The following is a 15089-nucleotide window of genomic DNA, read 5'->3' as shown; positions in this document are numbered from 1 at the left end:
TAACTCCACATGTAACACGTCATCTCACCACCGCCATCATGTGACTACTGCGCCTGTAACTATTATATTATATTCTATACATCATATATTACAGTAACTCCACATGTAACACGTCATCTCACCACCGCCATCATGTGACTACTGCACCTGTAACTATTATATTATATACATCATATATTACAGTAACTCCACATGTAACACGTCATCTCACCACCACCATCATGTGACTACTGCGCGTGTAACTATTATATTCTATACATCATATATTACAGTAACTCCACATGTAACACGTCATCTCACCACCACCATCATGTGACTACTGCGCGTGTAACTATTATATACATCATATATTACAGTAACTCCACATGTAACACGTCATCTCATCACCACCATCATGTGACTACTGCTCCTGTAACTATTATATTATATTCTATACATCATATATTACAGTAACTCCACATGTAACACGTCATCTCACCACCGCCATCATGTGACTACTGCGCCTGTAACTATTATATTATATTCTATACATCATATATTACAGTAACTCCACATGTAACACGTCATCTCATCACCACCATCATGTGACTACTGCTCCTGTAACTATTATATTATATTCTATACATCATATATTACAGTAACTCCACATGTAACACGTCATCTCACCACCGCCATCATGTGACTACTGCGCCTGTAACTATTATATTATATTCTATACATCATATATTACAGTAACTCCACATGTAACACGTCATCTCACCACCGCCATCATGTGACTACTGCGCCTGTAACTATTATATTCTATACATCATATATTACAGTAACTCCACATGTAACACGTCATCTCACCACCGCCATCATGTGACTACTGCGCCTGTGACTATTATATTATATTCTATACATCATATATTACAGTAACTCCACATGTAACACGTCATCTCACCACCTCCATCATGTGACTACTGCACCTGTAACTATTATATTATATTCTATACATCATATATTACAGTAACTCCACATGTAACACGTCATCTCACCACCACCATCATGTGACTACTGCACCTGTAATTATTATATTATATTCTATACATCATATATTACAGTAACTCCACATGTAACACGTCATCTCACCACCGCCATCATGTGACTACTGCACCTGTAACTATTATATTATATTCTATACATCATATATTACAGTAACTCCACATGTAACACGTCATCTCACCACCGCCATCATGTGACTACTGCGCCTGTAACTATTATATTATATACATCATATATTACAGTAACTCCACATGTAACACGTCATCTCACCACCACCATCATGTGACTACTGCTCCTGTAACTATTATATTATATTCTATACATCATATATTACAGTAACTCCACATGTAACACGTTATCTCACCACCACCATCATGTGACTACTGCGCCTGTAACTATTATATTATATACATCATATATTACAGTAACTCCACATGTAACATGTCATCTCACCACCTCCATCATGTGACTACTGCTCCTGTAACTATTATATTATATTCTATACATCATATATTACAGTAACTCCACATGTAACACGTCATCTCACCACCGCCATCATGTGACTACTGCACCTGTAACTATTATATTATATTCTATACATCATATATTACAGTAACTCCACATGTAACACGTCATCTCACCACCATCATCATGTGACTACTGCACCTGTAACTATTATATTCTATACATCATATATTACAGTAACTCCACATGTAACACGTCATCTCACCACCACCATCATGTGACTACTGCACCTGTAACTATTATATTCTATACATCATATATTACAGTAACTCCACATGTAACACGTCATCTCACCACCGCCATCATGTGACTACTGCGCCTGTAACTATTATATTATATACATCATATATTACAGTAACTCCACATGTAACACGTCATCTCACCACCACCATCATGTGACTACTGCGCCTGTAACTATTATATTATATTCTATACATCAAATATTACAGTAACTCCACATGTAACACGTCATCTCACCACCACCATCATGTGACTACTGCGCCTGTAACTATTATATTATATTCTATAAATCATATATTACAGTAACTCCACATGTAACACGTCATCTCACCACCGCCATCATGTGACTACTGCGCCTGTAACTATTATATTATATTCTATACATCAAATATTACAGTAACTCCACATGTAACACGTCATCTCACCACCGCCATCATGTGACTACTGCGCCTGTAACTATTATATTATATTCTATACATCATATATTACAGTAACTCCACATGTAACACATCATCTCACCACCGCCATCATGTGACTACTGCGCCTGTAACTATTATATTCTATACATCATATATTACAGTAACTCCACATGTAACATGTCATCTCACCACCGCCATCATGTGACTACTGCGCCTGTAACTATATTATATTATATACATCATATATTACAGTAACTCCACATGTAACACGTCATCTCACCACCACCATCATGTGACTACTGCGCCTGTAACTATTATATTATAATCTATACATCATATATTACAGTAACTCCACATGTAACACGTCATCTCACCACCGCCATCATGTGACTACTGCGCCTGTAACTATTATATTATATACATCATATATTACAGTAACTCCACATGTAACACGTCATCTCACCACCACCATCATGTGACTACTGCGCCTGTAACTATATTATATTCTATACATCATATATTACAGTAACTCCACATGTAACACGTCATCTCACCACCGCCATCATGTGACTACTGCGCCTGTAACTATTATATTATATTCTATACATCATATATTACAGTAACTCCACATGTAACACGTCATCTCACCACCACCATCATGTGACTACTGCACCTGTAACTATTATATTCTATACATCATATATTACAGTAACTCCACATGTAACATGTCATCTCACCACCACCATCATGTGACTACTGCGCCTGTAACTATTATATTATATACATCATATATTACAGTAACTCCACATGTAACACGTCATCTCACCACCGCCATCATGTGACTACTGCGCCTGTAACTATTATATTATATACATCATATATTACAGTAACTCCACATGTAACACGTCATCTCACCACCACCATCATGTGACTACTGCGCCTGTAACTATTATATTATATACATCATATATTACAGTAACTCCACATGTAACACGTCATCTCACCACCGCCATCATGTGACTACTGCGCCTGTAACTATTATATTATATACATCATATATTACAGTAACTCCACATGTAACACGTCATCTCACCACCGCCATCATGTGACTACTGCGCCTGTAACTATTATATTATATTCTATACATCATATATTACAGTAACTCCACATGTAACACATCATCTCACCACCACCATCATGTGACTACTGCTCCTGTAACTATTATATTATATACATCATATATTACAGTAACTCCACATGTAACACGTCATCTCACCACCGCCATCATGTGACTACTGCGCCTGTAACTATTATATTATATTCTATACATCATATATTACAGTAACTCCACATGTAACATGTCATCTCACCACCGCCATCATGTGACTACTGCGCCAGTAACTATTATATTAATCATATATTACAGTAACTCCACATGTAACACGTCATCTCACCACCACCATCATGTGACTACTGCGCCTGTAACTATTATATTATATTCTATACATCATATATTACAGTAACTCCACATGTAACATGTCATCTCACCACCGCCATCATGTGACTACTGCACCTGTAACTATTATATTATATACATCATATATTACAGTAACTCCACATGTAACACGTCATCTCACCACCGCCATCATGTGACTACTGCGCCTGTAACTATTATATTATATTCTATACATCATATATTACAGTAACTCCACATGTAACATGTCATCTCACCACCGCCATCATGTGACTACTGCGCCAGTAACTATTATATTAATCATATATTACAGTAACTCCACATGTAACACGTCATCTCACCACCACCATCATGTGACTACTGCGCCTGTAACTATTATATTATATTCTATACATCATATATTACAGTAACTCCACATGTAACACGTCATCTCTCCACCGCCATCATGTGACTACTGCGCCTGTAACTATTATATTATATTCTATACATCATATATTACAGTAACTCCACATGTAACACGTCATCTCACCACCGCCATCATGTGACTACTGCACCTGTAACTATTATATTCTATACATCATATATTACAGTAACTCCACATGTAACATGTCATCTCACCACCGCCTTCATGTGACTACTGCGCCTGTAACGATTATATTATATTATATACATCATATATTACAGTAACTCCACATGTAACACGTCATCAAACCACCACCATCATGTGACTACTGCACCTGTAACTATTATATTATATTCTATACATCATATATTACAGTAACTCCACATGTAACACGTCATCTCACCACCACCATCATGTGACTACTGCGCCTGTAACTATTATATTATATTATATACATCATATATTACAGTAACTCCACATGTAACACGTCATCTCACCACCGCCATCATGTGACTACTGCGCCTGTAACTATTATATTATATTCTATACATCATATATTACAGTAACTCCACATGTAACACGTCATCTCACCACCGCCATCATGTGACTACTGCACCTGTAACTATTATATTATATTCTATACATCATATATTACAGTAACTCCACATGTAACACGTCATCTCACCACCACCATCATGTGACTACTGCTCCTGTAACTATTATATTATATTCTATACATCATATATTACAGTAACTCCACATGTAACACGTCATCTCACCACCACCATCATGTGACTACTGCGCCTGTAACTATTATATTCTATACATCATATATTACAGTAACTCCACATGTAACATATCATCTCACCACCACCATCATGTGACTACTGCGCCTGTAACTATTATATTCTATACATCATATATTACAGTAACTCCACATGTAACACGTCATCTCACCACCGCCATCATGTGACTACTGCGCCTGTAACTATTATATTATATTCTATACATCATATATTACAGTAACTCCACATGTAACATGTCATCTCACCACCGCCATCATGTGACTACTGCACCTGTAACTATTATATTATATTCTATACATCATATATTACAGTAACTCCACATGTAACACGTCATCTCACCACCACCATCATGTGACTACTGCGCCTGTAACTATTATATTATATACATCATATATTACAGTAACTCCACATGTAACACGTCATCTCACCACCGCCATCATGTGACTACTGCGCCTGTAACTATTATATTATATTCTATACATCATATATTACAGTAACTCCACATGTAACACGTCATCTCACCACCGCCATCATGTGACTACTGCGCCTGTAACGATTATATTATATTCTATACATCATATATTACAGTAACTCCACATGTAACACGTCATCTCACCACCGCCATCATGTGACAACTGCGCCTGTAACTATTATATTATATACATCATATATTACAGTAACTCCACATGTAACACGTCATCTCACCACCACCATCATGTGACTACTGCGCCTGTAACTATTATATTATATTCTATACATCATATATTACAGTAACTCCACATGTAACATGTCATCTCATCACCGCCATCATGTGACTACTGCGCCTGTAACTATTATATTCTATACATCATATATTACAGTAACTCCACATGTAACATGTCATCTCACCACCGCCATGATGTGACTACTGCACCTGTAACTATTATATTATATTCTATACATCATATATTACAGTAACTCCACATGTAACACGTCATCTCACCACCGCCATCATGTGACTACTGCGCCTGTAACTATTATATTCTATACATCATATATTACAGTAACTCCACATGTAACACGTCATCTCACCACCGCCATCATGTGACTACTGCGCCTGTAACTATTATATTCTATACATCATATATTACAGTAACTCCACATGTAACACATCATCTCACCACCGCCATCATGTGACTACTGCGCCTGTAACTATTATATTCTATACATCATATATTACAGTAACTCCACATGTAACATGTCATCTCACCGCCACCATCATGTGACTACTGCACCTGTAACTATTATATTCTATACATCATATATTACAGTAACTCCACATGTAACATGTCATCTCACCGCCACCATCATGTGACTACTGCGCCTGTAACGATTATATTATATTATATACATCATATATTACAGTAACTCCACATGTAACACGTCATCTCACCACCGCCATCATGTGACTACTGCGCCTGTAACTATTATATTCTATACATCATATATTACAGTAACTCCACATGTAACATGTCATCTCACCACCGCCATCATGTGACTACTGCACCTGTAACTATTATATTATATTCTATACATCATATATTACAGTAACTCCACATGTAACACGTCATCTCACCACCACCATCATGTGACTACTGCGCCTGTAACTATTATATTATATTCTATACATCATATATTACAGTAACTCCACATGTAACATGTCATCTCACCACCGCCATCATGTGACTACTGCACCTGTAACTATTATATTATATTCAATACATCATATATTACAGTAACTCCACATGTAACACGTCATCTCACCACCACCATCATGTGACTACTGCACCTGTAACTATTATATTATATACATCATATATTACAGTAACTCCACATGTAACACGTCATCTCACCACCATCATCATGTGACTACTGCGCCTGTAACTATTATATTATATTCTATACATCATATATTACAGTAACTCCACATGTAACACGTCATCTCACCACCACCATCATGTGACTACTGCGCCTGTAACTATTATATTATATTCTATACATCATATATTACAGTAACTCCACATGTAACACGTCATCTCACCACCGCCATCATGTGACTACTGCGCCTGTAACTATTATATTATATTCTATACATCATATATTACAGTAACTCCACATGTAACACGTCATCTCACCACCGCCATCATGTGACTACTGCGCCTGTAACTATTATATTATATTCTATACATCATATATTACAGTAACTCCACATGTAACACGTCATCTCACCACCGCCATCATGTGACTACTGCGCCTGTAACTATTATATTATATTATATACATCATATATTACAGTAACTCCACATGTAACACATCATCTCACCACCGCCATCATGTGACTACTGCACCTGTAACTATTATATTCTATACATCATATATTACAGTAACTCCACATGTAACACGTCATCTCACCACCGCCATCATGTGACTACTGCGCCTGTAACTATTATATTATATTCTATACATCATATATTACAGTAACTCCACATGTAACATGTCATCTCACCACCGCCATCATGTGACTACTGCGCCTGTAACTATTATATTATATACATCATATATTACAGTAACTCCACATGTAACACGTCATCTCACCACCGCCATCATGTGACTACTGCGCCTGTAACTATTATATTATATTCTATACATCATATATTACAGTAACTCCACATGTAACACGTCATCTCACCACCGCCATCATGTGACTACTGCGCCTGTAACTATTATATTATATTATATACATCATATATTACAGTAACTCCACATGTAACACGTCATCTCACCACCGCCATCATGTGACTACTGCACCTGTAACTATTATATTATATTATATACATCATATATTACAGTAACTCCACATGTAACACGTCATCTCACCACCGCCATCATGTGACTACTGCACCTGTAACTATTATATTATATACATCATATATTACAGTAACTCCACATGTAACACGTCATCTCACCACCGCCATCATGTGACTACTGCGCCTGTAACTATTATATTATATACATCATATATTACAGTAACTCCACATGTAACACGTCATCTCACCACCGCCATCATGTGACTACTGCTCCTGTAACTATTATATTATATACATCATATATTACAGTAACTCCACATGTAACACATCATCTCACCACCTCCATCATGTGACTACTGCGCCTGTAACTATTATATTATATTCTATACATCATATATTACAGTAACTCCACATGTAACATGTCATCTCACCACCTCCATCATGTGACTACTGCGCCTGTAACTATTATATTATATTCTATACATCATATATTACAGTAACTCCACATGTAACACGTCATCTCACCACCACCATCATGTGACTACTGCGCCTGTAACTATTATATTCTATACATCATATATTACAGTAACTCCACATGTAAGACGTCATCTCACCACCACCATCATGTGACTACTGCGCCTGTAACTATTATATTATATTCTATACATCATATATTACAGTAACTCCACATGTAACACGTCATCTCACCACCACCATCATGTGACTACTGCACCTGTAACTATTATATTATATTCTATACATCATATATTACAGTAACTCCACATGTAACACGTCATCTCACCACCGCCATCATGTGACTACTGCACCTGTAACTATTATATTATATACATCATATATTACAGTAACTCCACATGTAACACGTCATCTCACCACCATCATCATGTGACTACTGCGCCTGTAACTATTATATTATATTCTATACATCATATATTACAGTAACTCCACATGTAACACGTCATCTCACCACCGCCATCATGTGACTACTGCGCCTGTAACTATTATATTATATACATCATATATTACAGTAACTCCACATGTAACACGTCATCTCACCACCGCCATCATGTGACTACTGCGCCTGTAACTATTATATTCTATACATCATATATTACAGTAACTCCACATGTAACACATCATCTCACCACCGCCATCATGTGACTACTGCGCCTGTAACTATTATATTATATTCTATACATCATATATTACAGTAACTCCACATGTAACACGTCATCTCACCACCACCATCATGTGACTACTGCACCTGTAACTATTATATTATATTCTATACATCATATATTACAGTAACTCCACATGTAACACGTCATCTCACTACCACCATCATGTGACTACTGCGCCTGTAACTATTATATTATATTCTATACATCATATATTACAGTAACTCCACATGTAACACGTCATCTCACCACCACCATCATGTGACTACTGCACCTGTAACTATTATATTATATACATCATATATTACAGTAACTCCACATGTAACACATCATCTCACCACCGCCATCATGTGACTACTGCGCCTGTAACTATTATATTATATTCTATACATCATATATTACAGTAACTCCACATGTAACACGTCATCTCACCACCGCCATCATGTGACTACTGCACCTGTAACTATTATATTATATTATATACATCATATATTACAGTAACTCCACATGTAACACGTCATCTCACCACCACCATCATGTGACTACTGCGCCTGTAACTATTATATTATATTCTATACATCATATATTACAGTAACTCCACATGTAACACGTCATCTCACCACCACCATCATGTGACTACTGCGCCTGTAACTATTATATTATATACATCATATATTACAGTAACTCCACATGTAACACATCATCTCACCACCACCATCATGTGACTACTGCGCCTGTAACTATTATATTCTATACATCATATATTACAGTAACTCCACATGTAACACGTCATCTCACCACCACCATCATGTGACTACTGCACCTGTAACTATTATATTATATTCTATACATCATATATTACAGTAACTCCACATGTAACACGTCATCTCACCACCGCCATCATGTGACTACTGCGCCTGTAACTATTATATTATATTCTATACATCATATATTACAGTAACTCCACATGTAACACGTCATCTCACCACCACCATCATGTGACTACTGCACCTGTAACTATTATATTATATACATCATATATTACAGTAACTCCACATGTAACACGTCATCTCACCACCGCCATCATGTGACTACTGCGCCTGTAACTATTATATTCTATACATCATATATTACAGTAACTCCACATGTAACACGTCATCTCACCACCACCATCATGTGACTACTGCGCCTGTAACTATTATATTATATTCTATACATCATATATTACAGTAACTCCACATGTAACACGTCATCTCACCACCGCCATCATGTGACTACTGCACCTGTAACTATTATATTATATTATATACATCATATATTACAGTAACTCCACATGTAACACGTCATCTCACCACCACCATCATGTGACTACTGCGCCTGTAACTATTATATTATATTCTATACATCATATATTACAGTAACTCCACATGTAACACGTCATCTCACCACCGCCATCATGTGACTACTGCGCCTGTAACTATTATATTATATTCTATACATCATATATTACAGTAACTCCACATGTAACACGTCATCTCACCACCACCATCATGTGACTACTGCGCCTGTAACTATTATATTATATACATCATATATTACAGTAACTCCACATGTAACACGTCATCTCACCACCACCATCATGTGACTACTGCGCCTGTAACTATTATATTATATTATATACATCATATATTACAGTAACTCCACATGTAACACGTCATCTCACCACCACCATCATGTGACTACTGCACCTGTAACTATTATATTATATACATCATATATTACAGTAACTCCACATGTAACACGTCATCTCACCACCACCATCATGTGACTACTGCGCCTGTAACTATTATATTATATTATATACATCATATATTACAGTAACTCCACATGTAACACGTCATCTCACCACCACCATCATGTGACTACTGCGCCTGTAACTATTATATTATATTCTATACATCATATATTACAGTAACTCCACATGTAACACGTCATCTCACCACCACCATCATGTGACTACTGCGCCTGTAACTATTATATTATATACATCATATATTACAGTAACTCCACATGTAACACATCATCTCACCACCACCATCATGTGACTACTGCGCCTGTAACTATTATATTCTATACATCATATATTACAGTAACTCCACATGTAACACGTCATCTCACCACCACCATCATGTGACTACTGCACCTGTAACTATTATATTATATTCTATACATCATATATTACAGTAACTCCACATGTAACACGTCATCTCACCACCGCCATCATGTGACTACTGCGCCTGTAACTATTATATTATATACATCATATATTACAGTAACTCCACATGTAACACGTCATCTCACCACCGCCATCATGTGACTACTGCTCCTGTAACTATTATATTATATACATCATATATTACAGTAACTCCACATGTAACACATCATCTCACCACCTCCATCATGTGACTACTGCGCCTGTAACTATTATATTATATTCTATACATCATATATTACAGTAACTCCACATGTAACATGTCATCTCACCACCTCCATCATGTGACTACTGCGCCTGTAACTATTATATTATATTCTATACATCATATATTACAGTAACTCCACATGTAACACGTCATCTCACCACCACCATCATGTGACTACTGCGCCTGTAACTATTATATTCTATACATCATATATTACAGTAACTCCACATGTAAGACGTCATCTCACCACCACCATCATGTGACTACTGCGCCTGTAACTATTATATTATATTCTATACATCATATATTACAGTAACTCCACATGTAACACGTCATCTCACCACCGCCATCATGTGACTACTGCACCTGTAACTATTATATTATATACATCATATATTACAGTAACTCCACATGTAACACGTCATCTCACCACCATCATCATGTGACTACTGCGCCTGTAACTATTATATTATATTCTATACATCATATATTACAGTAACTCCACATGTAACACGTCATCTCACCACCGCCATCATGTGACTACTGCGCCTGTAACTATTATATTATATACATCATATATTACAGTAACTCCACATGTAACACGTCATCTCACCACCGCCATCATGTGACTACTGCGCCTGTAACTATTATATTCTATACATCATATATTACAGTAACTCCACATGTAACACATCATCTCACCACCGCCATCATGTGACTACTGCGCCTGTAACTATTATATTATATTCTATACATCATATATTACAGTAACTCCACATGTAACACGTCATCTCACCACCACCATCATGTGACTACTGCACCTGTAACTATTATATTATATTCTATACATCATATATTACAGTAACTCCACATGTAACACGTCATCTCACTACCACCATCATGTGACTACTGCGCCTGTAACTATTATATTATATTCTATACATCATATATTACAGTAACTCCACATGTAACACGTCATCTCACCACCACCATCATGTGACTACTGCACCTGTAACTATTATATTATATACATCATATATTACAGTAACTCCACATGTAACACATCATCTCACCACCGCCATCATGTGACTACTGCGCCTGTAACTATTATATTATATTCTATACATCATATATTACAGTAACTCCACATGTAACACGTCATCTCACCACCGCCATCATGTGACTACTGCACCTGTAACTATTATATTATATTATATACATCATATATTACAGTAACTCCACATGTAACACGTCATCTCACCACCACCATCATGTGACTACTGCGCCTGTAACTATTATATTATATTCTATACATCATATATTACAGTAACTCCACATGTAACACGTCATCTCACCACCACCATCATGTGACTACTGCGCCTGTAACTATTATATTATATACATCATATATTACAGTAACTCCACATGTAACACATCATCTCACCACCACCATCATGTGACTACTGCGCCTGTAACTATTATATTCTATACATCATATATTACAGTAACTCCACATGTAACACGTCATCTCACCACCACCATCATGTGACTACTGCACCTGTAACTATTATATTATATTCTATACATCATATATTACAGTAACTCCACATGTAACACGTCATCTCACCACCGCCATCATGTGACTACTGCGCCTGTAACTATTATATTATATTCTATACATCATATATTACAGTAACTCCACATGTAACACGTCATCTCACCACCACCATCATGTGACTACTGCACCTGTAACTATTATATTATATACATCATATATTACAGTAACTCCACATGTAACACGTCATCTCACCACCGCCATCATGTGACTACTGCGCCTGTAACTATTATATTATATACATCATATATTACAGTAACTCCACATGTAACACGTCATCTCACCACCACCATCATGTGACTACTGCACCTGTAACTATTATATTATATTCTATACATCATATATTACAGTAACTCCACATGTAACATGTCATCTCACCACCACCATCATGTGACTACTGCGCCTGTAACTATTATATTATATTCTATACATCATATATTACAGTAACTCCACATGTAACACGTCATCTCACCACCACCATCATGTGACTACTGCACCTGTAACTATTATATTATATTCTATACATCATATATTACAGTAACTCCACATGTAACATGTCATCTCACCACCACCATCATGTGACTACTGCGCCTGTAACTATTATATTATATTCTATACATCATATATTACAGTAACTCCACATGTAACACGTCATCTCACCACCTCCATCATGTGACTACTGCACCTGTAACTATTATATTATATTCTATACATCATATATTACAGTAACTCCACATGTAACACGTCATCTCACCACCGCCATCATGTGACTACTGCACCTGTAACTATTATATTATATTATATACATCATATATTACAGTAACTCCACATGTAACACGTCATCTCACCACCACTATCATGTGACTACTGCGCCTGTAACTATTATATTATATTCTATACATCATATATTACAGTAACTCCACATGTAACACGTCATCTCACCACCGCCATCATGTGACTACTGCGCCTGTAACTATTATATTATATTCTATACATCATATATTACAGTAACTCCACATGTAACACGTCATCTCACCACCACCATCATGTGACTACTGCGCCTGTAACTATTATATTATATACATCATATATTACAGTAACTCCACATGTAACACGTCATCTCACCACCACCATCATGTGACTACTGCGCCTGTAACTATTATATTATATTATATACATCATATATTACAGTAACTCCACATGTAACACGTCATCTCACCACCGCCATCATGTGACTACTGCGCCTGTAACTATTATATTATATTCTATACATCATATATTACAGTAACTCCACATGTAACACGTCATCTCACCACCACCATCATGTGACTACTGCGCCTGTAACTATTATATTATATACATCATATATTACAGTAACTCCACATGTAACACGTCATCTCACCACCACCATCATGTGACTACTGCGCCTGTAACTATTATATTATATTCTATACATCATATATTACAGTAACTCCACATGTAACACGTCATCTCACCACCGCCATCATGTGACTACTGCGCCTGTAACTATTATATTATATACATCATATATTACAGTAACTCCACATGTAACACGTCATCTCACCACCGCCATCATGTGACTACTGCGCCTGTAACTATTATATTCTATACATCATATATTACAGTAACTCCACATGTAACACATCATCTCACCACCGCCATCATGTGACTACTGCGCCTGTAACTATTATATTATATTCTATACATCATATATTACAGTAACTCCACATGTAACACGTCATCTCACCACCACCATCATGTGACTACTGCACCTGTAACTATTATATTATATTCTATACATCATATATTACAGTAACTCCACATGTAACACGTCATCTCACTACCACCATCATGTGACTACTGCGCCTGTAACTATTATATTATATTCTATACATCATATATTACAGTAACTCCACATGTAACACGTCATCTCACCACCACCATCATGTGACTACTGCACCTGTAACTATTATATTATATACATCATATATTACAGTAACTCCACATGTAACACATCATC

The sequence above is a fragment of the Rhinoderma darwinii genome, unplaced genomic scaffold, assembly GCF_050947455.1.
Source record: "Rhinoderma darwinii isolate aRhiDar2 unplaced genomic scaffold, aRhiDar2.hap1 Scaffold_463, whole genome shotgun sequence".
Classification (NCBI taxonomy): domain Eukaryota; kingdom Metazoa; phylum Chordata; class Amphibia; order Anura; family Rhinodermatidae; genus Rhinoderma; species Rhinoderma darwinii.
This window is presented reverse-complemented; position numbering follows the sequence as displayed.